The sequence below is a fragment of the Canis lupus genome, chromosome 19 (genome assembly GCF_011100685.1).
Source record: "Canis lupus familiaris isolate Mischka breed German Shepherd chromosome 19, alternate assembly UU_Cfam_GSD_1.0, whole genome shotgun sequence".
Lineage (NCBI taxonomy): Eukaryota > Metazoa > Chordata > Mammalia > Carnivora > Canidae > Canis > Canis lupus.
The window spans coordinates 34,698,353-34,722,633 of NC_049240.1; the positions used below are offsets into that span (position 1 = coordinate 34,698,353).

At 35.6% G+C, this 24,281-nt stretch overlaps 2 long non-coding RNA genes across 17 annotated transcripts in view; one reads left to right on the forward strand and one right to left on the reverse strand.

Annotated features, from left to right (window-relative positions):
* LOC106560027 overlaps positions 1 to 15,330 on the reverse strand; it is a 141,660-nt gene extending 126,330 nt beyond the window's left edge. For all 16 annotated transcript variants that reach the window (XR_005374134.1, XR_005374131.1, XR_005374133.1 and 13 more), the window contains exons 1-2: positions 15,268 to 15,330; positions 1,924 to 2,042 (exon numbers count right to left, since the gene is read on the reverse strand). This is a non-coding gene — a long non-coding RNA (uncharacterized LOC106560027). The remainder of the gene's footprint in view (positions 1 to 1,923; positions 2,043 to 15,267) is intronic.
* Positions 15,331 to 15,370: 40 nt separating this feature from the next.
* LOC102152298 lies at positions 15,371 to 23,670 on the forward strand. The gene is made up of 3 exons (XR_005374135.1): positions 15,371 to 15,504; positions 22,127 to 22,198; positions 23,565 to 23,670. It is a non-coding gene; the product is annotated as an uncharacterized LOC102152298 (long non-coding RNA).
* Positions 23,671 to 24,281: the final 611 nt, after the last annotated feature.

Here is a 24,281-nt window from a genome sequence, read left to right on the forward strand (position 1 = left end):
AGTTCAATAAGAATCTGTTATCCTTGTAAAAGAATCCAATTGGAAAGAGTGGTGATATTACCAACTTTTGACTGGAATGTCGTATTTGAGAGAGATGTACATGTACTCAGGTATGACCAGAACAGCTTTAAAGAACTAAGGTTGGTTTTATGGGCCAAAGAAGCTCCTTGGATACGTTGGTCTGATACTTGCTTACAGAATTCCCAGCAGCCTTACCAGGTGAGTAAATAAGGTCACTTGTGGCAGGTACAGGAACCTCAAAAGAGAGGAATTAACCCAAATCTATTTGTATTGCAGACAAAATCTGAGCACGTATTTAGCTTGGCCTCTCAGCATTATGAGGCTGATAGAAGTTCAATCTGGAGATTCCTTATAATAAGGTCCAGCAAAGTAGATTTTTTTTTTAAGATTTTGTTTATTTATTCATGAGAAACACACAGAGAAAGAAGCAGAGACACAGGCAGAAGGAGAAGCAGGCTCCATGTAGGGAGCCCGATGTGGGACTGGACCCTGGGTCTCCAAGATCAGGCCCTGGGCTGAAGGTGGTGCTAAACCACTGAGGCACCCGGGCTGCGTGACTTTTTTTTTTTTTTTTTAAAGATTTCATTTATTTATTTGACAGAGAGAGAGAGATCACATGGAGACAGAGTGGCAAGGAGAGGGAGAGGGAGAAGCAGGCTTCGTGCTCAGCAGGGAGGACCTGAGGTCATGACCTGAGCAAGGCAAATGCTTAACTAACTGATGCTTAGCCAACCTTAACCCAGGTGTCCCTCTAGCAAAGTAGGTTTAAAAGAGTTATATGATCAATCAATATTTTTGCCACACTTATACAAATAATCAGGCCAAACTTATTGAAACCAAACTTATTTTGCAAAGTAGTCTTACTTTGGCTATTTTTGATAGAAATTAGGATGATTATGACAATAAAAAATTATGTTTTAATAGCATAACTTGGTGGATATTGTCCATTATAAACTGAACTAGATTCTGAATTCTTTTAGTTCCCTCCATGTTTGGATACAACTCTCCAAAATATCATTCTCAATTTTTTTCTACCCTTCTGATTTAGAGAACTAAAATTGCCTTTTTTTCTTGAAGCCCTGCAAACTGAATATGAACAACTTGACATAAATTTTACAGATAGCCACAACACTCATATATGGATAATCTTTGTACCAGCTGCTGTTGGGCTACTCAGAAAGTTTACTTGAACACCTGTTAACATCATCACAGACATTCAAACGAAAAAACAAAACAAAACAAAAAAAACTTTGCCTCTGACATCTAGAAATCTTCTTGACTGGCTCAGAACTCAGAAATTGTTTTATAATTTGCTTCAATCATTAATCATCGTTTTTCTTTTTTTTTCCATGGAAATGTCTCTTATTTAATATGTGATTACTTGAACCACCAGCCTAACTTTGCATCATCACCTTCTGAAATGAGTTTAACTGATCTATTAAATGAAAAAATCTACCAAGTTAACTTCAGGACTGTGAAACTTCTTGGACTATAGGAGAGGAAAATATGCCACCCCCAAATGTGCTCTTTGGCATGTGAATTATTTTAGTATAAAGGAAGAGTGCTCAACTCTTTGAATATAAAGGATCCCATTTAAACAAATTTTATTCATAGGTTCCTTCTGGACCCTATCCAGCCTAAACTACACTCAATCCAGTTCTTAAATTAGACCCAGTCCAACTCTGGCCAGACACCAACAGTTCCCAACATGTATTAGTAAACAGAGACTATGGACTGGATTCTAAAGACTGGAGAATTCCATACTGAACCAAATGCTAGAAACTCAGATTGTTGAAGGGAACATCTGCCAGCTCAGAATGACCCACCAAGCCCTGGACTTGAAATCCATTTAGGCCTAGAGCTTAACCAAAGAGAGGAAAGCTCAAACTGAGAGGAACTTACCAATAGCTCCAGGAAATGGTGGGAAAGACCATGAACTCAAAAGTCTTCTCAGGGTGTCCCTTCTCATTGTCCCCAAATGCTGACAGAAGTTCACTTCGATCTCATTGCTGCCACCAAATCTATTTTTAAAAAACATAAGTTCAATTGGATAAATTTGAAGACCTAATTGGTGTTATTCAATGATTCATGAACTGGGTAGTATTCCTTTTAGTAAATAAACAAGTGCTCTAAAAAGTTGTACAAAATGAAAGATTTATACAGATGGAAGGTGTGGTAAGGAAGCTCTTAGCAAATGAAAAGATTGTTTCAGGCCAGGTGAACATCTTTTGGGAGAAGGGGACTACGACAGGGGTCATATTATGCAGATTATATCACCGGTACCACTCAGGAAACACCAGATTGACCATTTAAAGGGCACATTTCTGAGAGAGGTTGAAGCTTCATTGAAGTCCTTTGGCTAGTGTGGCAGCAAACGACTCAATTTTGGGCCTGTTTGCCTTTTGTTTTGTTTGTTTTGTTTTGTTTTTTTCCCAACAAGTTCATTATGACCTATCTACCTCTCCACTCCTATCTCCCACCACACCCACACTCTACCTTATAGCAAATTGCTAACCACCCTCCTCTACCCCAACCTATCCCCACACATACACATGATACATACAGAAAGCAGTATAGTACAGTGCTTTTGAATTCATATTCTGGAGTCAAGCTGCATAGATTTAAATAAATCTATTTAAATAAATCCTAACCAGTTAACTTCTTTAAATTCACTATATTTCATTGGGAATATTAATGCCCCTAACTTCCAAATTTGCTTAGAAAATTAAATGAAATAATATTTATAAAGCACTTAAGAAGTAAGTGCTAAATATAAACTATTATTATTATTAATATCATTATTATTACTTGTGTCATGGTGACTATGATTATAAGAAGGAGGTGGTGGCCTACTTGTGGCATTGCCTCTTCCTATCACACCAGTTATTCACTTCTGTGACAACTTTTTATGTCAATTTTATTTGGCCAAGAGATGCCTAGGTAGATGGTAAAACATTATTTCCCAGTGTGTCTATGAAGGAAGAGATTAGCAATTGAATTGGTGAATTGAGTAAGAAGATGGCCCTTCCCAATTTAAGTAGCATAATCTAGTCCTTTGAGGGCCTGAATAGAAGGAGGTAGAGGAAGGGTGAATTCTCTTTTGTCTGCTTGAGCTGAGATACCCAATCTTCTGCCTTCCGACATTGGTGCTCCTAGTTCTCAGGCTTTCAAATTCAAATACCTTTGCTTCCTAGGCATCAGACTTGGACTGAATTTCATCATCAACCTTTCCTGGCTTTCCAGCTTCCAGATGACAGATTGTGGCACTTCTTGGCCTCGACTAAGCCAATTTCTATAATAAACATGTATATGTATTTATAGCCTTTTGGTTCTGTTTGTCTGGAGAACCCTAATATACCTACATAGTTACATTTGCCCTTCATATTCAGTTCAGGTATCAACATTCTCTAAAGTTCTGGGTTGAGTGAAGTATAATGCTCCTATAATACATATGATTCTATAGGTTAAAGCAATAAATTTCCTTGGGATAGCCTGCTTGAGTTGTCTGGCTTCTACACTATTTTATGAGTAAGTACCTCAAGAATAGAGATTATATCAAATTTATCTGAGTATCACCATTACTTAGCCCATTGCCTTGCTTATATTATGTGTTCAATATCTCTCCTGTGGAAATGAGTTCCCTGAAAACAAATTATCAACAATTCGTACTTGCCAGTGTTGCTAGTATCATGATTTTAAAAGACAACACAAAGAGTAAGATAAATTGAACCTAACGTATCCAACACTCCTCATTTCTTTCCCCTATTCTTTTACATAAAAAATTCCTAATATTAGGCTCTTCGGGAAATTGGGTCAAAATTCCAGTCTTCCTGGCCTTTGCTTCTGGTCCAGTTTTCTTATCTTACACATTCAATATTCTCTCTTACATTGTGCTGTGAACAGCCGGCAACATGATGACACACCACTGACTGCCTCCAACATGCTTCCTAACAGCTATCTTCACAAATAAAATTTAAATTGAAACTATTCCAAAAAACATCCATGACCCCAAGAAGATTTATCAGTTCTCCTGGTGTATGTAGTAAATGAAGTTATTATTCTCTTTCCACACAAATTCTGTCTGACAGATGGTGTTTTGTTATTTTAGGAAAGAAACAGTCCACTGAGTCTTTAAGGGTTTCTTTTAATAGTCCCATTGAAACATTTCCATAAATCTTTTGTTTCTCTCTAAAAGAACACATGTAATAAATTCTTCCTTGGTCTAACTAGAGAGAAACTGGCATCTCTTAGGGTTATGAAGATGAGATTAAGAGCACTGATATGAAAGACCTCTGTCAGCCATCAATACTTTACAAATATGTGTCTAAATAAGGAAACTCATGTTTTCCAAGTGAGTGTCCTAAGGGATATTTCTTCATATTATCTCCATATCTCCATGGACCTAGTCATTTAAAATTGTTCTTGTCATTCAGTTATCTCTGCTTTCCCAGTGTGAAATGCTCCTCAGATTTTTCAAATGCTGGATGATAAAACTGAGTTTTATACTTATTATTATCCTTCACTTTACAAGAATACAGAGAGTCAGAGTTAACCTCACCTAGGAAATGAAAGGCCCATCTGAAAATCTGAACTAAAGAGATGATATTGCTTTACTAATGAGTCCCAGGGGAGAACAGCCATGTGTCATTATTGATACATATCATAAGGGCCAGGTTATATAATCCAAAATTATAGATGATGACCAATGGGGATTATCACTTAAGGCCATTATGGAATGATAGCACTCAAGGGAAGGCAACGAGAGTTTCTGAAAAGCCAAAGAATGTCCAGGCTACAGAAGTTTATACTTACAGAAAAAGACATGTTGAGCATTTTTTTCTTTGATTTGTTGAACATAAAATGCCTAATTTGTCATTTTAAGTGGATTGAAAGAAAAATCACTATATTGAATTAAATCACGGTTGAAATTAGCAGTTTTTCATTGGACATATTTTATTTTTTATTTAAATTCAATTTTCCAACATATAGTATAATACCCAGTGCTCATCATATCACTTGCCCTCCTTAATGCCCATCACTAAGTTAGTTATATTATCTCTCCCCACCTCCCCTTCCATAACCCTATGTTTGTTTTCCAGAGTCAGGAATCTCTCATGGTTTGTATTCCTCTCTAATTTTTCTCCACTCAGATTCCTCCCTTCCCTTATGATCGCTTTCACTCTTTCTCATATTCCACATATCAGTGAAACCAGATGATAATTACCTTTCTCCAGTGGACTTACTTCATTCAGCATAATTCCCTCCAGTCCTATCCATGTCGATGTAAATGGTACATATTCATCCTTTCTGATGGCTGAGTAATATTCCATTGTGTGTGTGTATATATACATACATATCTTCTTTATCCATTCATCTGTGCAAGGACACCTCAGTTTCTTCCACAGTTGGGCTATTATAGACTATGCTGTTATGAATATTAGGGCGCAGGTGCCCCATCATTTCAGTACATCTGTATCTTTTGGATAAATACCCAGTAGTGCAATTGTTGGGTCATAGGGTAGCTCTATTTTTAACTTCTTAAGGAACCTCCATACTGTTTTCCAGAGTGGCTGCACCATTTGCATTCCCACCAACAGTGCAAGAGGGTTCCCCTTTCTCCACATCCTTGCCAACATCTTGTTTCCTGTCTTGTTAATTTTAGCCATTTTCACTGGTGTAAAGTGGTATCTCATTGTGGTTTTGATTTTTATTTCCCTGGTGACAAGTAATGTGGAGCATATTTCATGTTCTTGTTGGCTGTATGTAGGTTTTCTTTGGAAAAATGTCTGTCCTTGAACATATTTTAAATGTATTAAATAGTAAAATAAATATGAATCTTATGTTTTATGTGTATGGCTTTGTAAAAATGTAAATAAGCTAGACTGATTTGATATATTTTATACATATTTAGATTCTAACTTACCATCAGTGGTCTTTTAAAATTGGGAGTATAAGGTATCCGAGTCACACAGTCTGAGTGTGCTAGCTAAAATAATTGGTCGTATAAATTTGTGCAACATTTTTTGAGCAGTTTCTCAATGTCTAACACTAAGTTTTTACGAAGTGCACACACATTTTTGATCCTATAACTCCACTGCTAAAAGTTGGCTTCCACCTGGAGCAAAAATTCATACTCACAATATGATTATTGAAATATGGCAAAAATAATTCAATAACAACAGACTACAGACACAGTGGCTTTGGAACACAATAGTAATCAAAGTGTTTAGTTACTTATACAGCTTTTCTTTTCCTCTGAAGGGATTCTAAACAAACTAGTCTCCCTCACATTTTCCACTGAACTGATTAAATTTTTGTGCTATAGTGATGCTACATAAATGTTAACTTCCATACAGTATAGTTATATATTTCATACTTTTATAAAGTACTTTATAAAACATTTTGCATCAAAGCCCTCTACAGATTTGAGGACTTTTATGTTCCAACTTTTATGAAGTTATAGTAATATGCTGTCATACTCTGTCCATCCTAATTAAACTCACTAAGACTGACAAGGAAGTAGATCCCAGGCTTCAAGCACAAGTCTCATGATCAGTCATTGCAGTAACACCTGTGAAAAGCAGGGTGACCCTAGAGAACTTGCCTTAGACAGTCCAGGTCTGGGAGCATTTTCCTGAAGTAGTTACTAAGAGTGCATCTGGACTCTTAAAGCTCCCCTGTTGGTTCTCACTAATAGAAAGAGTATGTAAGGCAGCACTGCTGGTGATTTACCATCAGGTCACTAGAAACAGGGACCTACTGTATAACTTGTGTTGTCAAATAAAAATGCCTAGACTCATATAAAAAGTGTCTCTTTTCTTTTGTCACCTTATAACAATACTCAGGTTCTCACCCAGTGTTTATCTGGAAGCTTCCATTCCTGCCTACATCAAAGTCAAGTTAGGCTCATATTAGGCAGAAGTACATGCAATTCATAAGTCAATTCTGTATATTAGAAGGAATTCAATATTCACAATTTCATATTCTTAAGCTTCTATATCCACTATTTGGTATTATCCTACCATCATGCTATAGGACGTGGTTTGGTATCTTAGTTTTGTTTCGTGTTTGTGTTTTCCCTCCAAGTGCATGCAAAGCATATCAGACTGAGATCCAATTATCAAAAAGGAAAATAAAAAAAATAGACTTGTGCTGATAGGCATCAATAGTTGCTAAGTGGTTGCTAAATAGTTGCTGCATCATACTTGTATTTTTGTATATATTTTTTCCTTTCCTTTCAAAACAGGTTTTTATCATTTAAATCATTTTGTTTCCAAAAACAGTAATTGAACTTAACCATCCAATTTTTATTTTGTTAACTTTATCTCTCATACCTATATTACTAATAGAAGGGGCTAATTTACAAAGGGCTTTTATGCCCTGTTAAAATATTGGTGATAGGCAGCCATTGAGGACTTTATGTTTGAAATACTTTTCCCAAATGGTTTGTCGCAATAATGCCTCCCTAAATGACTTAGATACTAATCTCCTAAATGAATAGCAAATCAGGTGCTTAGTCTATACCTGAAAAATATTCAGGATTTGCCAATATTGCGAAGAATGTGAAGTACTAAGTGAGGCAGTTAGTAAGAAAGGGGATCTTCTTCTCAGCGGCCATAAAGATAAGAACTGAAGTTCTTCAAACTACACTTAGACAGGTGTACCTTGACCAACAAATTCTGAGGCCACAGAACTTTCTTGGATATTGGCTAAGTAAAATCAAAATAAAGCAAGGTTTGTAACATAGACTTGAGAGGACTTTGGGATAAAGAAAAAAAGAAATTTTCTTTTTTTTTTTTTTTTCATCCGTATCCACTGATACGGATTCTCAGTGCTGGATAAGAGAGAATTGATGGCAATGATGGCAGAAATTGAATCTCCCACAAAGTGATCCCTGTAGAGAAGGAGGGTAAAAAGGTAGCAAGAGAGTCAAGACTATTTCAATCATTCCATATTTGTTTTATGACCATTTCATTCTAGACATTTGAGATGGAGAGAAAAGATGCCATCCCTGAATACACAGAACCTTTAACCTGACATAAGTAAGAGTTGTTCATTCATTCATTTATTCACTCGTCCTCTTAAGTCTTCAACCAAATATCTGCAGGAATAGAGATAACTGAATAATGGGGAATTATGGGGCATCTAATTACAGGGTGTTGGGGAGGACTTAGAATAGGAATTGGGCTTGTGTAAGGTGATTTTGACAAGGATTCAAAGAAGTTCTATATGAAAATGCTATCAGGAAATGGGGTTATTCTATGTTGGGTATCTAATAATTCTTATCCAGAATGCAAGAACAAAGAGAGGCTAAAGCAATGAATGAAAAAGAAACATCAGTGAATCATGTTAGCCAGGATAGGGATAATGATCCATCTTTGTGGTTTGAGTGACACCTTATTTTTATCTTGATTCATCAGAGTGGCCTTGTCTGACATTGGTGTTCTGTGGGATGACCCAATGGAAAAACACCAAGGCTTTGCTCTAACTGCCAGGCTGCCCCAAACTCTCAGGAGTGTTTTTATTTTTTATGTCATTTATTCAAGAAACATCTATAAAATATCTGTTATGGATATGCCCCTAAAATTATAAGTACACATTTGATAGTCTCATTCTTAAAAAGAATAGCTAAGTTTAAAGTTACAGACTATAAATTAGAATTATATGTTGATGAAGTGGCCTCAAATGAAGGAATTTTCAGGGTGGCAGGAAATATTCAGTGAAGGCTCCACAGAAGAAATGGTATTTAACTGAGTGCTGAAAGATGCATAGGTTTTGAAAGTTTCAGATAAGGAAGAACACTGGGAGCAGAAGTGGCAACCGAAAAAGTCCTAATAGGTAAGAAGTACTTTGAACACATCAGTAAGTCTGAGAAAGGACCTCACACATTAGGCTGAAGAGTTAATACTTTTTTTACTTTCCTTTAACTATAAAGAACTATGGAAGCATTTCATACAAAGAATATCTGTGATCACATTGGTACTTGACCAAGTATTTAAAGTGGGTTTAAAAACATTTCTTTATAAATGTATTTATTTATTTATTTATTTATTTATTTATTTATTTATTTATTTATTTATATGAATAATTTGGAGAACTAAATAAGATCATACCAAAAGAGCCTAGTACAGGATCTGGCATGATCTGGGTGCATAGCAATGCTCTCATCACATGGGTTCTCCTCTTGCTCCCAGGGAGGATGTTAATCCTGTGGAAGGAAGGGCTGCCAGATGAGAAGAAACTATAGTCATGGAAGAAAGACTGTTTCAAGGAGACAAAAATGATTTAGTGTCTTTAGTAATTTCACTTGGTTTCAGAGAAGGATAAAAACAATTATGAGATCACACGTCAGTGATGAGTATTCTCTGGTTTTACAAAGCAGACATTCTTTCAAAACTTTTCATAAGGCCACCATTAAATATAAAATTTTAAATAGTCTGTCAGCAAAACATTATTAAATGCTGAAAAGCACCAGCAAAGGAAGACATGGCAACTTCTGAAAAGGTCTAAAATAGGATGGATTCTAATCTTTCTTGGATAATTTAAAAGGGATCTTGTGTGATGATAAGGAAATGAAGTAGATGACCTCTCGATGTCCTTTATAGACTAGAAATTATCCGATAATGCATTCTAATAAGTACTTGTAGTTAACAAAATAGGAAAGGGCTTCATTTTGAACTCTGTTATTTATTTTTTTTCTGTAGAATAAGGATTGATTTACCTTAAAGTTAAATAGGGTGTGAAATTGGTTCTTAAGTTTTTTTTAAGCAAAAAGGTTATCTATTATTTTTAATTTTGTATGATTTCACACATAATATATACTTACTTTGAAAAAATTTGAAAATATAATAATTTCCAAGTAAGAAAAAAATCACCCATAATTTTATCATCTATATACGTTTTTGTTTAACAGTTTGGTATCTACTCATCTATTATATTTAATACAAGAAATCAGTACAGGCAACATTCAATTCATAGCTAGCCCTCCCTGGATTCAATTCATTCTTCAATGGCCCTGCCTGAATTTCTACTCCTTCAAAAAATATTCTTCCTTTTCCTTCTCATCACATCCACTCTCACCTATCATCATAAATCAGAGTGTCTTTTAGGTCATTTTACAATTCTGTTCACCACATCTACATTGAAGGACAGTGAATAGCAGGGTTGAGGAAAGACAGCATCAATTGCTTTTTATTTATCAAACTACTTTCTCCTCCCTCAGAGCTTTATGTACCATTAAATGCAGTCCGTTGAAAACTGCCCACAAAAATGTTCAAGGAAAAAAATGGTACAAACAACTCAGGGAAACCACTTAGCCGTCTGGTATATAAACATCAAGGCTGTAGACAGCTCTCTAGAGATAATGGACATCAAAATAAAGAGAGGAATTCTCCTGTATATAATTCAATACAAAATCACACATTCTACTGCATTACATTAGTGGCAGCAAAAATTGCACTCAAGGACTTAATTCTGAAGCAAATGGATTTAAATTTTTATATTACTTGTAAGTCTTTCAATAAGGAAATTGAAGATAGTGTCAAAAGTGACACAGGTTTTAATTTTAGGAAAGTTCCATCCAATGTGTACCAGGCATGATTAGAATAAATTAAAAAAAAAAACAAAAATATAATCATGTCTCTATCAAGTTTTCATCTTTGGTTAATAAAAAGGAACTCAGTTAAAAAGGAGACAACTTGGGACACGTGGGTGGCACAGTTAAGCGTTCAACTCTTGGTTTTGGATCAGGTTGTGATCCCTGGTTGAGAGAAAAGCCCCACATAAAGCCCCACATCAAGCTCCACACTCACATGAGGCATGGAGTCTGCTTGAGTTTCTCTCTCCTTCTTCCCCTTCCCTCATCCCTCTCTCTCAAATAAATAAATAAACCAAAAAAAAAAAAAAAAAGGGAAACACTTTTCCACAGCACCTAAATGGAGTAGCCATTTGTTCTGGGGAGATCTTTGTTTTCTGCTAAGTGGCTGTTTCCTTTTTTGCAATTATCCTATTATTTGGCACGTTTGGGGGTAATCATTAAATGTCTTGCACAGTGCTAAATACTTTCTATGGTGGTAAAGACTCTATATGCAACATCTCATTTAATCTTCATTATAATCTTAAGGTAAGTAAAATTATTATATGGATTTTATATTTGAGGCAGCAGATTCCCAGAGATTAAGTCATTTGCTTATGTCACACTTCTAGTGAGTGTGACCAGGCAGTCTATCATCAGAACCATCATGGCTAATGCCTGAATAGATTACCTAACTTATTCTCTTTAATAATATTTTAAAATGGAAATAATATTTGTCACCAGCATATCCCACGTGTTTGTGTGTGTGTGTATGTGTATATATACATATATTTACTTTGGGGGGTGATGGATATGTTTATTACCTTAATTTTGCTGGTGGCTTCACATAAACTTTTTAAAATTTAATTTTAAATTAAAATTTTATTAAAAAAATAAATAAAATTTTATTTTAATTTTATAAAATTATAAACCTTAAATATTTGTGACTCATTGTATTTCAGTTATACCTTAATCATTTTTTTAAATGAGGTCTATTTTCTTATATAAAGATTGAGAGTTTGCTCCATGAAGGGAAATACAAAGAGTCTCAACCAGATTGATATAATAAGTTAAAGGAAACTTCTTGGAATCAGAAGGTGCTAATGCAGCACAAGCACCAATTCTAATCAGTATGAATATTCAGTCAATATGTTGTTATTATTAGTAGTAGTAGTAGCAATAGTAGTATGGAAACCTAGGAATGGAAGAGAAAAGAGAAATGAAAAAGCTATTTATCTTTTATTAAGTATCTGCTTATTTTACACATTGTGTCATACTCTAGGAAGATGGGGAAAGGAATAGGGAGGGTAACTAGAAATCTTAATTTTCATCCATGCAATAAAAATATACTAATGATCCAATATTAGATCAGGCTTTGTAGGAAATACTGGGGATGTAAGATGTACAGATACAATTCAGGCTTTTACTAAGCTCTTTTATACAGGTTATTATGGAGCACTTTTATAGAAGTAATGCAGTATACCACAGAACATAAAAGAAAGACACCTGGTCCAGCTAATAGTAGAGTTGAGTTAAAAGCAGGAAAATTTCCTAAGGACAATGTCTTAAAAACTTAGTAAGGAATGGTCTGATTAAGATGGTGGGAAAGTGCACTAATAACAGGGAACAGTGTGTGCTAAGGCACATATTTGACAGTGCAGACAATCTGGATAATTTCAACCATTTCAGTATGGCTTCAGCATGAGCAAGATGAAATGATAAAGGAGGAAATCAATGGGACAAATATGGTTGTAAGTGATCAAAAAGAATTCTATATCTAATGTTAGGGCATCCAGATTTTATTATGAATAATAAGAAAGTGAAAAAATAAGAATGGATTTAATTTGTGTGATCTACTTCAGTGATTTCTGTTTTTATTCTGTATCTTTTTTTAAATTTATTTTTATTTTTATTTTTTTTTATTCTGTATCTTCACAGACTTTGGGGTGCCTGGGTGTCTCAGTTGGTTAAGCAACCAATTCTTGATTTCAGCTCAGGTCATGATGTCTGGGTCCTGGGACTGAACCCATGTCTCACCACTCAGCAGGGATTCTGCTTCTCTCCCTCTTTCTTTGTCTCCCCTCACCCTCATTCTTTCACTCTCTCAAAAATAAATAAATCTTAAAAAAATATATTTACATGGTCTTTGAAATGTATGTAATAAACTATGCAAAGGATATCTATTTTAGAAGAGTTATAACAGAGTAAAACTAGTTTGAAGACAGAAGGTGCTAACATCTTCCTTCTGTGAGAGCTCTAGTATTTTGTCTCACCACAGAAAATCAGCAAAAATGTGAACCATTTTGGATGTTTGTTGTATGGGAATAGCTTTTCTTATGGGGCCAGCATTGACTAGAATTTACTAGTATCTTAGAACCATGAAATCATAAAATATCAGATCTGAAAAAAGTCTGAAATCATCTATCCCAATTCCATTTATAGATAAGAAAACTTGGATCAGAGACAAGTGAATTCCCTATAATGTCACATAATCAGAAACCGGAAGAGCAAATAGTACAATATACGACTGCCACTACCTAGTCCTGGTCTCCTTAATGCTCACTAGGCTGCTTAGCCTGCAACATTTTCAATACCCATTACTGACAGTTGATGTTAAAATATTATTGATAATCATTTGAAAATTAGCATCTGCAATATTTAGCATATAAAAATCATATGAATGTACCCCTGAAACTAAAGTAACACTTTGTGTCAAATATTTTTCAATTAAAACAAAACAAAACAGAACAAAAACCCATATTACTTCGTAAAAACAAAGAAATCACACAAAGCTATTTAAACCTTTGAAGCAAGACTGAAAGAATTTAGCTTTTCCAAAGTTCCTTGTCACATGGTTACAACAAAACTTACACATGAAAAATTTTCAACTTGAGGTAATCATAAAATGCACATCTAGTTCAAGATGGCAGATATCTTTTTTCTTCTTAAAAGTCTATTAAATTGATTTCAAATAAATAAATACTAATAATAAGGATGTTTAGAACAATTATTATGAAAAGGGGTTTGAGATATTCTAAGGAGCATGACAAGTAAAGATTCCAATTACATAGGCTTGATTTTTATGTCTCCCCCAAACAAAATAAAGACTATCCGAAGTAGAGATATTTAGACTCTTAAAGCTCTTTAATTTCCTCACTATTTAACTAAAGATAGTGGGTAGAACCTTAAACTGAGTGTCTCCACTGTCTTTACTGTCGAAATAGTTTAATCCAAGAAAGCTAATGACAAAGATCCCATTTTCCTTTAAACATATAAGCACTAACTGAGTAATAGAATCTCAACATTTGAAGGAATCTTAAAGAGGATGTGTCCTGTCACTATACTTTAGTATGTGGAAAGTACAGCACAAAGACATAGATCTATGTATTTGAACTCAAGTTCCTGTGTCTCCCAAGACAGGGCTGAAGGGCTGCCTGTGTCCCTAATTTCTATAAATATGGCCACTTGACTTCTTTCCTTGACAACTCTCTTCCTGACTCTTCATATAACATATATTGGCAAGTTCTCTCAAATTTATGTTTGAGCTAGATCTCAAACCTGCTCACTTTTCCCCCATTTTAATTACATCCATGCTAGTCATAAGTCAATAATAATTTATCACGTTTCCAGTGTGCCAGATACATTTGCACTGACTGGTGTGACAGTCCCAACACTCAACAAGCTTAAATTATAGTGGAAGTAATAATCTGAAAAAAAAACTAAATAAATCAGATAACAGAGTGATATGTGATATAGATAAAATAAAATCCCAGTTTAGATCATCACTTTTTCAGGAATTTGTAGGAGATACCTTTCTTTCACACTTCAAGAGTGCCAAGCATCTCTCTGGTGACATTACCTACTCTGCTTTGTCATTATGGTTTCTTGTTACTGCAGTCACTCCCAGGTAAGGTAAAAGTGGAGACATGCAAATGCATACACAATTATCTGGACATTCTACTTCTAAATGGCATCTTATGTAAGGAGCTCTGCATACATGCTTGCCAGTGAAACAACTATAACTAGTGAATATTATAAAACAAAACAAAAAAATCAACCTTTTAAAGTCTGTGAAACCTGCCCTTAGGACATAAAACAAATGAACAAAAAAACATTTATTCAAGAAAATCTAAATCTCAATAAGAACTTTGAGGATCTGTGGTACTTGCATAATAACCTGCTGTCTTCTTCCTACTAATCTTGCACTGAGCATGGGGGAAACTCCACTCTGGCTAAGTGTGGCCAAGAAGACTAATCCTCTCCCCGCAAAACTCCCATTGAAAGGCTACAGTAGCTCCCTTGAAGGGCCAACGGCAGCCTTTTTCATCATCCAGCTCTGTGTTACAGGAGCTAAATTCCAGGTCAGTGTAGCCCAGAGGTTGAGAACCTTTTCCACACTCAGTCTTAACCTGTAGGGTAAAGGCTTTCCCCCAGGTGTGGGGGAGCATTGCTGAAAAGCCATCCATCCTCCATAGATATCTAGGGAAAATGTATCCCTTTCTTTCTTCATTGATTGTGGTGATCATATCTGTTTTCTTTACTTTCATACTTTATCATTATACCTGGACCAAGTGGAGAACACAAATACTTGATGAAAAAGAATGAAACAAAAGCTCCCTCTTTTATTTCTAGTTATATAATCTTAACCATCAATATTGGGTTGAATAGTTTACCTCCAGGACTGATATCCTTCCCAGAACCTCAGAATGTGACCTTATTTAGAAATGGTGTCATGGCAGATGTGATTAGTTAAGATGAGGTCACAATGGAGTTAGGCAGGCTCTTCACCCAATATGACTGGTGTCCTTATAAGAAGAGAAGAGAAAGAGGTAGACACAGGTTGGGGTGGAAACTGAATTCATGCTGCCAAAAGCCAAGGAACACCAAAGAATGCCAGAAATCACTAGAAGGTAGGAGAGAGGCATGCAGCAGATTCTCCCTCTGAGCCCCCAAGAAAGAACCAACTTTGGCAATACCTTAACTTTGGAGTTCTAGCTTGAATTGTGAGGCAATACATTTTGTTTGTTTTTAGCCTGTAGGTTTATAATATTTTTTTATAGCAGCCCTAGGAAACATACACCATCTTTCTAGATTCAGCCCAAATACTCTATCATACTTAAGCTTTCCTCAATTCCATCTAGACTGAGTGTTTCTGAAGGAAAAGCCGTGTCTTGTTCTTATTTGTACCCTAACTGTCTAACACACAATAGGAGATTAAGTACTGCTTTTTTGAAAAGATGAAGTTTCTTCCCTCTGGAAGTAATCTTTCCCTCTTCTGAATGCTCACAACACTTAATAAAGGAAGACAGAGAGAATCCTGTTCACGTTAGTGTCAGAACAAAATAGTGACTCTGGTGAAAAGATGTAGAACAAAAATCGCAGGACATAATAGATAAACCATAATATAGACTGAATTGATAGAAATGCCTAAGGCAGCAAATTGTTAACAATGCTTTTTCATGATTCCTAGGAACTAGGGCATACTCCTTAGTATTTTTGCAGGAAACATTTGTTTTTCCAGGAACTCTTGAGTCCCACAGTGAAAAAGAAAGACCTCTCATTAAGAGAACAGCTGCATTTCCTCCCACTCTGTAATGTGGGGTGTGGACAGGAGGGATAAGGTAGGCATTCCTCTTGTGTTGTTCTCTCTTAGGAGAAATCCAGCTCTGACTCCTTATGATTATTCTAACATCCTACTTCTCTGGAAGTGAAAACAACAGAAGCGAGTTTTATCACTGATGGCAGGGATCCCTTTCTTCTAGTAGTGGAGAAAGGTGGTGTAAAATACTAGGTGAGAGCAGAAAGCCTGACATTTTATTTGCATTTTCAGAAAACACCCCAGGGACTAAGAAAAGAAAAAAAAAAAAAAAAGCAAACCTCTCATTTTTATTTTTCAATTTATAGCAAAATAAAATCATAGAAAAATCTTATTTCTTTCCCTGGATTTTCTGTTTCAGTTTGCAGCTCCCTGGCAAGCTTATTATGACAATATAGACCTAGAGAATGGCTGACATTCTCATGAAAAATACAAACCTTAATGATACATTTTATGGTATATGATTTGAGATGCTCATCCTTGAGTGTGCATAATGCTCTGAATCATCATTGTTTTGGCATCAAGATATGATTGATATTAGATGTTATACCTAGTATTTTGTCACCTTCCAAGATGTAACTTTTAAAATTGGATTCTTTCGAACATTTACCAACTGCACGATATTATCTCTAGAGGAATGAATATTTGGATAATTGGGAACTCTAAAACGTTGATGTAGGGATTTATGATTTGGATAAAATTGCCTTCTGCAACATGAATTTTTGAGAGACTGGAAAAATTCTTACATCCCGAAAAGACTCAGAACTTATGAAGTGTATCAAGATACATTCAGATTTATACTGAGGCTTTATTACATTTTTCATTTAACAGATTTGTGCCTCCTTTGATCTTTGATCCCAAAAGACTCAACCCAGCACACTACCATATCATACTGAAACATGTGTATTTTCATGCTCAATGAAATGCAACTTTTAAACACTCAATACTATTTTACAAAATGTCTCATGTGAACTTAAGAGATTTTCATACAAGAGAACTTAAAAATAATTTCTACATTTCAAACAACAATATCATCTCATTTTTTACAGTGCTTACAATACTACCATTCTTATCTTAACCTGTGAACATAGCTCAGGCCACACCACCAGAAAAATAGATGGGTTCAACTTTTAATTATTATAATGCATTCTTCATCACTATATTTTATTAATAATGTGTTCTTATTGGACTTCTGGGATTCATTTATCTGATTTTTTTTTCGTGTTCCAGATCATATTGCCAAGTTAAAAACAGATCAAGGTATAAGCCAAAAGGTTAGGAATCCCTTGAAGCGATATTATCAAATCATGACATCCTCTCACCTTTTCTTCCAAAGTTGACAGTAATTGATTGGGCTCATTTTAAGTCAAGGTATTATTTAAAATACTGAATAAAATTCAAATAAGAAAGTCATAAAACCAAGACACCTGGGTGGCTCCCCGGTTGAACATCTGCCTTCAGCTCAGGGTGTGATCTCGGGTCTGGGGAGAGAGTCCCACACCGGGTTCCCCAGTGGAGGAGCCTGCTTCTCCCTCTGTCTGTCTCTGCCTCTTTCTCTGTGTCTCTCATGAATAAATAAATAAAAGCTTAAAAAAAAAAGAAAGTCATAATACCTGACACCAAGAAGTTTAAAACAACACCTTGTCTTATAAGGCAATGTGTGTTTAAGGTAGGCTCAATTAATAATTGCAAAAGGAAATCAGAGGTTAGAAGCCTTCTGTGGATTAGAAAAGCCTACTGATAAATAGGTGTGGGGTTGAAGTTCATCTTGACTGTGATTTCAGAACCAAATATATAGACTTCTTGAGGGATAAGCATTCTGATCTTTGAGCTTCTCTGATCATCGAGTTATTTTCTGAAATAGCTTTAAAAAGTATAAAAATCATTATTCATATCATTATGAAAAAAATGTAATAAACCCCTTGGCCCTAGAAAATCTTGTATGACTGGCTATATGCAATAATAAGAAATGCAGGTAGATTTAGTTACAAAAAGCTCCAAGAGAAAAAGAAAATCACTTTCATCCTTTTTTATTTCCATTGGTGGTAAGCTTTTTTTCCCCCAAATTTATTATTCTGTGTCATAGTGTTACATAAATTTCAAGATTGAAGTACACTTAGACAACATACATAGGAGCAGTTTTCCCTAGCACTTATAAGCCCAGGAGAGGTACCCTAAAGCTGCCCTTTGAAGCTGAGCTGAGTGGTTGGGAGAGGCTGAGCTCAAGCCTTCTCCCAGCTCCGTCTCACAGGGCTTCAGCCAGAGAAGCTGGGCTTTTGTCTATTTTTTTTTTTTTTAAGTTAGACTTCTGTATATATATTTTTTTTAACAAAAAGATTTTGGAAAGAAATGTTTAACTATTGATCTATTCCAATTCTCCCATTTTAAAAATGAGAAATATGAACATTTATTAAGATTAAGGAGTTTCACAAGGTCACAACTAAGGATTTGAAAGGAAAATTTGGAAGGAATTAAATTTAATTTTCACAGTAAGAAAAATCATTTTGCGTAGCCCCCATTAGGCTTCTCTTTTATTTCTTTCTCATAAATCTAGACCATCGAAAGGGGGACAGAAATTCTCTTGTTTTGCATTCAATATTTGCAAATAAAACTACACATATATGCACAAGACTCCAAAAGGGGACAGTCTAGAAAACACAACTAAAACAAGTAAATTGATATAATAGGTTATTTAGAATACAAGTTAATGATTTTTTTTAAAGATTTATTTATTTGAGAGAGAGAGAACATGTGGGTGTATGTGCACAAGTTGGGCGGGGGGAGCAGAGGGAAAGAATCTTCAAGCAGATTCCTCCCTGAACACAGAGCCTAACACATCACAGGGCTCCATCCCATGACCCACAGGATCACAACCCCTGAAATTGTGACCTGAGCCAAAACCAAGAGTCAGATGCCCAAATGACTGAGCCACTCAGGCACCCCTACAAGCTACTGTTTTTAGGAAACAAGTTCATAAGATACTTTCAAAATGGATCTTGTCAAGATACTTATTAGCAAGTTTCTGGTAAGATTACAGCATGAGAAAAAAAGCATGAAATTGTCTTAATACTTTGTGTCTGACACGTTACAGAGTTCTGTTTATCAATAATGGGAATATGCAAGTCGTTAAATGTAGCTCCACCTTGCATTTTATCTTCGATTTCAGATGTGCAGGATTCCCACAGAGAATATATTCCCAGTTTGTTGGTAATTGATATAAATGAAGTCCAAGTCAAATATAAGAAGGTGATGTCACCAGAGAAAACTATAGTAATATTAGGAAAAACTTTGAATCAGAAGATGTCCTTCATTAATTTACAAATGATATCCTTTACCATGCCCCAAATTTGCAAACCAACCAACCAACCTATAAACATCACCTTAGGGAGGTACAGAGTAGCTGTGAACTAACAAAACAAAATGACTATGGCCTTTGTAGTCAGACAGAGAGTAGTCAGAGAGCAATACCTGTAAAGATGAGGTGATAATTAAATTAAATCATGAAATACACAAATCTCAAAAACAGGTGCTTGCCACAAGGTACTGTAAACTAATATTTAATCCAATTACATGGTAACAGTAGTACCAAAATTAGAATCAATAATAGTAATAATGGTAATGGGAGACGCTGTATTTTTCTAAGAGTAAAAGAAGGCAGATAAAAGTAACATCATATAATCTCTTCTCCCTCTCAGTATTCTACAAAAAAGATTTAAAAATAATTTACAAAATGGCATAAACCTGTAAAAAGGAGAATTAGAAAAGAGTGATCTATGGCCAGAAAATTTCAACAATTATTGGACCATAAAAAGAACATGAAGAAGCATCTAGGGATGCAGCCTCAAACTTGGCCATGTGCACTGGGCTACAGCCAAAGAGGTTGCCCCCCTGTTGCAGAGCTTCAGTGACTACATTTAGAAATTCAGGCTATGGGATCCCTGGGTGGCGCAGCGGTTTGGCGCCTGCCTTTGGCCCAGGGCGCGATCCTGGAGACCCGGGATCGAATCCCACATCGGGCTCTTGGTGCATGGAGCCTGCTTCTCCCTCTGCCTGTGTCTCTGCCTCATTCTCTCTCTCTCTCTGTGACTATCACAAATAAATAAAAATTTAAAAAAAAAAAAAAGAAATTCAGGCTAAAATGTGGGCTGGAATGAGCACCCATGCTTACATCACAGGTCTAATAGAAGATAAGTAGGTGGGAATAGTTTAGTCCATATGAGCATACAGAATATACTCTGCTGTGTGATGTCTAGACAAAATGTCCTTCTGTACAGACAGATATTTGATGTCTGGGACAAACAAAGGCCTCAGGAGACCTCTACTATTAAGTTGACCTTAACAGCTCTCCCAGGACCACAGCCTGCCCATCAACAGCCTATATATTAATACTGAGCAACTGGCCTTGCTTCTGCTCCACACATACATATAAGTCCAAAATAAAGGACCCACATACCTTTCAAGGAATTTGATACAATGAAAGGGGTTTGATAATGAAACAGAATGAAAGAAAAGAAGCTTAAGAAAATAGCTTCAGGAAAGTGTCTACATTTTATAGACAGACAAAACCAGAATCTTATGAAATAGAAAAACCACAGAACTAGATATTAAAAATACCATTGTCAAATAAAACAAACAATACATGAAGCAGAAAACTAAGTTCAAGAAATATTCTAGAGGATAGAACAAAAAGATTATATAAGGAATGAGAGGAGAGATTAAAAAAAAAAAAAAAAAAAAAAAAAAAACAAGAGGACCAGAGAAGAAACCTATAAAAGTTCCAGAAGGAATAGGAAAAAAAAAAAATAATGGGGAAGAAAATCAGTAAAGAAACAATTTAAGAAAATTTTCCACATCTGGAAAGATATAAGGCATTCAAGTGAAAAGTATAGAGAATGTCATGCAAGATGTATGAAAATAAAATCAGAAATCTGGATGTATCGATTGTAAATTGCAGATTGCTGAGGATAAAGTGAAGGCCCTAAAAGTATCAAAATCGATGAAAATATAGGTCAATTACAAAGGTATGAAATATAGAGTTGCCTTGGCCTTTTTCTTCGCAAAAATGAATGGAGGAAGACAATGAAAAAATACCTTTAGACAGAAAAAGAATGACAGAAAAAGAAAAAGATTTTTCAACTTTAGAACACTTTAGCAGACTACAATAAAGTAGGAAGATTATGGAATAAAGACATTTTCATCATGAAAAGACTGAAAGAATTACCTTTATTCAACACTTAGGAAATTCCTAGAGAATATATTTTAGTAAGATAAGGGATGGATCTAATTAAAAGGAAGACATAGACTCAAGAGAGCAAGAAAAGTAAATCTTATGATGATTTCTGTAGCTGGCCAGAAAGCCTATATTGGAGCAGACTAAAGAGTCTGGGGACGATATCTCTTGAAGAAAGAGGATTCAATGAATGGAAATCTTGAACATTTTTAGGAGATGGAGGGATGGCAGTTAAAGTAACTTGATAGAAGCTCCAGATGAATCTTGAATTAACAACAAATAAAAGCAACAACAAAACCCTCTAGGTAAAATAGGGATGAAGGCCTTGTGTAGGAAGGTCACATATGGACATGTGAATGATTTCCTTATCTCTTTGCTAATTTCAGGAAGTAAACAGCACCTAAATCTGATTTACAAAGTAAGAGCAATATTTATTTTGTGATGCGAAAAAGAAAACACCATGAAGTTAAGCCTAAACCAAAGTTATAGTCATTGTGTCCAGGAGGAGGGAATGGGGAATGAGGGGTGGTCTCTGTTGCTTTTCATTATGTAACTGTTCTATTATTGTTATCTTATTTGAGAGCTACTTTGATAAAAAATAAACAAATTTAAATAGCCATTTAATGTCTTCAAGATAGAGTTTTCCCATAAGCAGACCTGGAGACATGTTTTCAAGTGCAAATAATTTATTATTGATGTGTTTCAGGGAGAAAGCATTTGGGTGTCAGATGGTTTTTCAGTCGTCTGAGATGGACAAGGAAGGAAAAACACCAAACAGGTGATTTCAGGGCAAATCTCAATCTCGGGCTGATCCCCTAAGATCTGGTCCTGACTACAGGCAAGGGAGCTGGGCTTTTCTATGCCACGCCAGCTTCCAGTCTATCGCTGCAAAGGGTTGTATTGGAGGCAGGTGAGAGGAACCCAGTTTTTACATAATTTTGTCCCTGGGAATGCAGGCAAAGTAGCCCTCTGATAGTCCCTAAAGAGGGGCAGGTGCAGGCCTGTAAACTGGGGGCGGGTCACACAGAAAGGGGAAACAGATCTGAAGAGATTCGGGTAGAAGACAGGGTCCACTACAGAATGTAGCCCAAGATCAACACTACTACAGTCTTAGCCAGTTTTAGTAGTTATGGGTCATCCTCCCACCCTCCCCAAACATTTTAATAAACATCTTTTGAGTTCCTACATTCCTTGTCCTCAGACAGCACAATCCATTAAATTGTACATAATTTATTAATTGCTATCATAAAGGGATATGCTCTGAGAAAGTCCTGGACCCAATTCATATGATTAGGAAGTGGTTTAGGGAGTCGGGCTGGAATAGTGTTGCAAGGAATATTTCTAAGAGGAGCTAATGCTGGTGTTGAAGTATGAATCAGTCTTAGCTAGGCAAGCGAGAAAGGTCTTTCCAAGGAGAAGTCACAGATGTGAGCCATATGCAGAGGGGGAGATCTGACTGAGCTTGGCACAATCTGGGAACTGCAAGTACTTCAGTGTGCAGGTCGGCATCCACTCATCAGCTTCTTTTAACAGGCTATCGCTAACAGCAAAAAGTTAGACATGATCATTAAAGCCGATGCGACAAGATCTCTAGTATATTTATATTTTCATGTTATTTGACCTTTTGTGTGTATGTAAAAGCAATAATATTTTCTTTTTTATATTTTTTCTTTTTTTTTAATTTTTTAAACCTTGTGGGAGCAATAATATTTTCTAATAAATCACTGCATTAGCTTCAAAACCAAAAGCAAGTTACCTTTTAAGAGCTCAGCCTACTTCTCATAGAAAACACACACTGTGAGAGCACTGGTTCACCATATACAGCGGGCTGCAGACGAGATAAGAAAGCACATTTCACCCTAGCATCCCTGTTATCATTCACCTCTGGTACTTAATTCTTATCTGGAACTTTGTTGCTAATTCTGTAACTTTCCCATCCTTGCTACCCCCGAACCGTTTCACATTGAGCAAGTTGTTTTATCTTTCAGAGACCCATATTTTCCTAGTTATAAAATAAATTTGTATATAGTTAATTGGCAAAGTTATTACACAGATAAAAAAATGAGATCATGTATACAACATAAATAACTGAGGCCAAGAGTCTTGCTAAGTGCTAAATAGACTACGGTTTCTTTCCATTTCAGATCATGGCCGCTAATTATCTACTATAACTTCTGCAAAAATAAATAAATAAATAAATAAATAAATAAATAAATAAATAAATAAATAAATAATAACTTCTGCAAAGACTGTTTCTTGTTTGAGTTCTATGTTCCAAATATCCTGGTTGCAGTATACGCATTACTTATCCTCAGAAGGAAAACTTGAGATAGGTATTGTAATGATTCCAGCTTATACATAAGAAAATGAGGGAACAGGGAGATGAAGTAACTTTCCTAAAGTCACATGCTAGGTAGACAAAACAAAACCCAGGGTTCATCCTAAATGATCTGCACTACAACAAAACTATTACAGAAAACTCAGAATCAGGCAATAAATAATGCTTGGATGTGAACATTTATTTTAAATGTTCTCAAGAAGTATTTTTAAAAGACCAGAAAAAAGAAAACATTGTATTTGAGCACTGGCAATGTTGCCCATATTGGCTGACAAACGTGATCCTTTTGTATTTTTATTGGGTAGCTAGGGTATGTGAAGATACACTGGACAATTAAAATCAACATAAGGTTTCTATGCTGAAGCAGGGTGAGTCACTGTAAAAGTTGTAGGGAGTATTTTACAGTAAAAACCAAGGCACAAGATCAGAATGTGTGGCACTCAGACAGGACCTGAAATTTCCGGGAGTCAGGATTATTTTATATGGACTCATATGCTGCCTTTGGTAACTTTAAAAAAGAAAA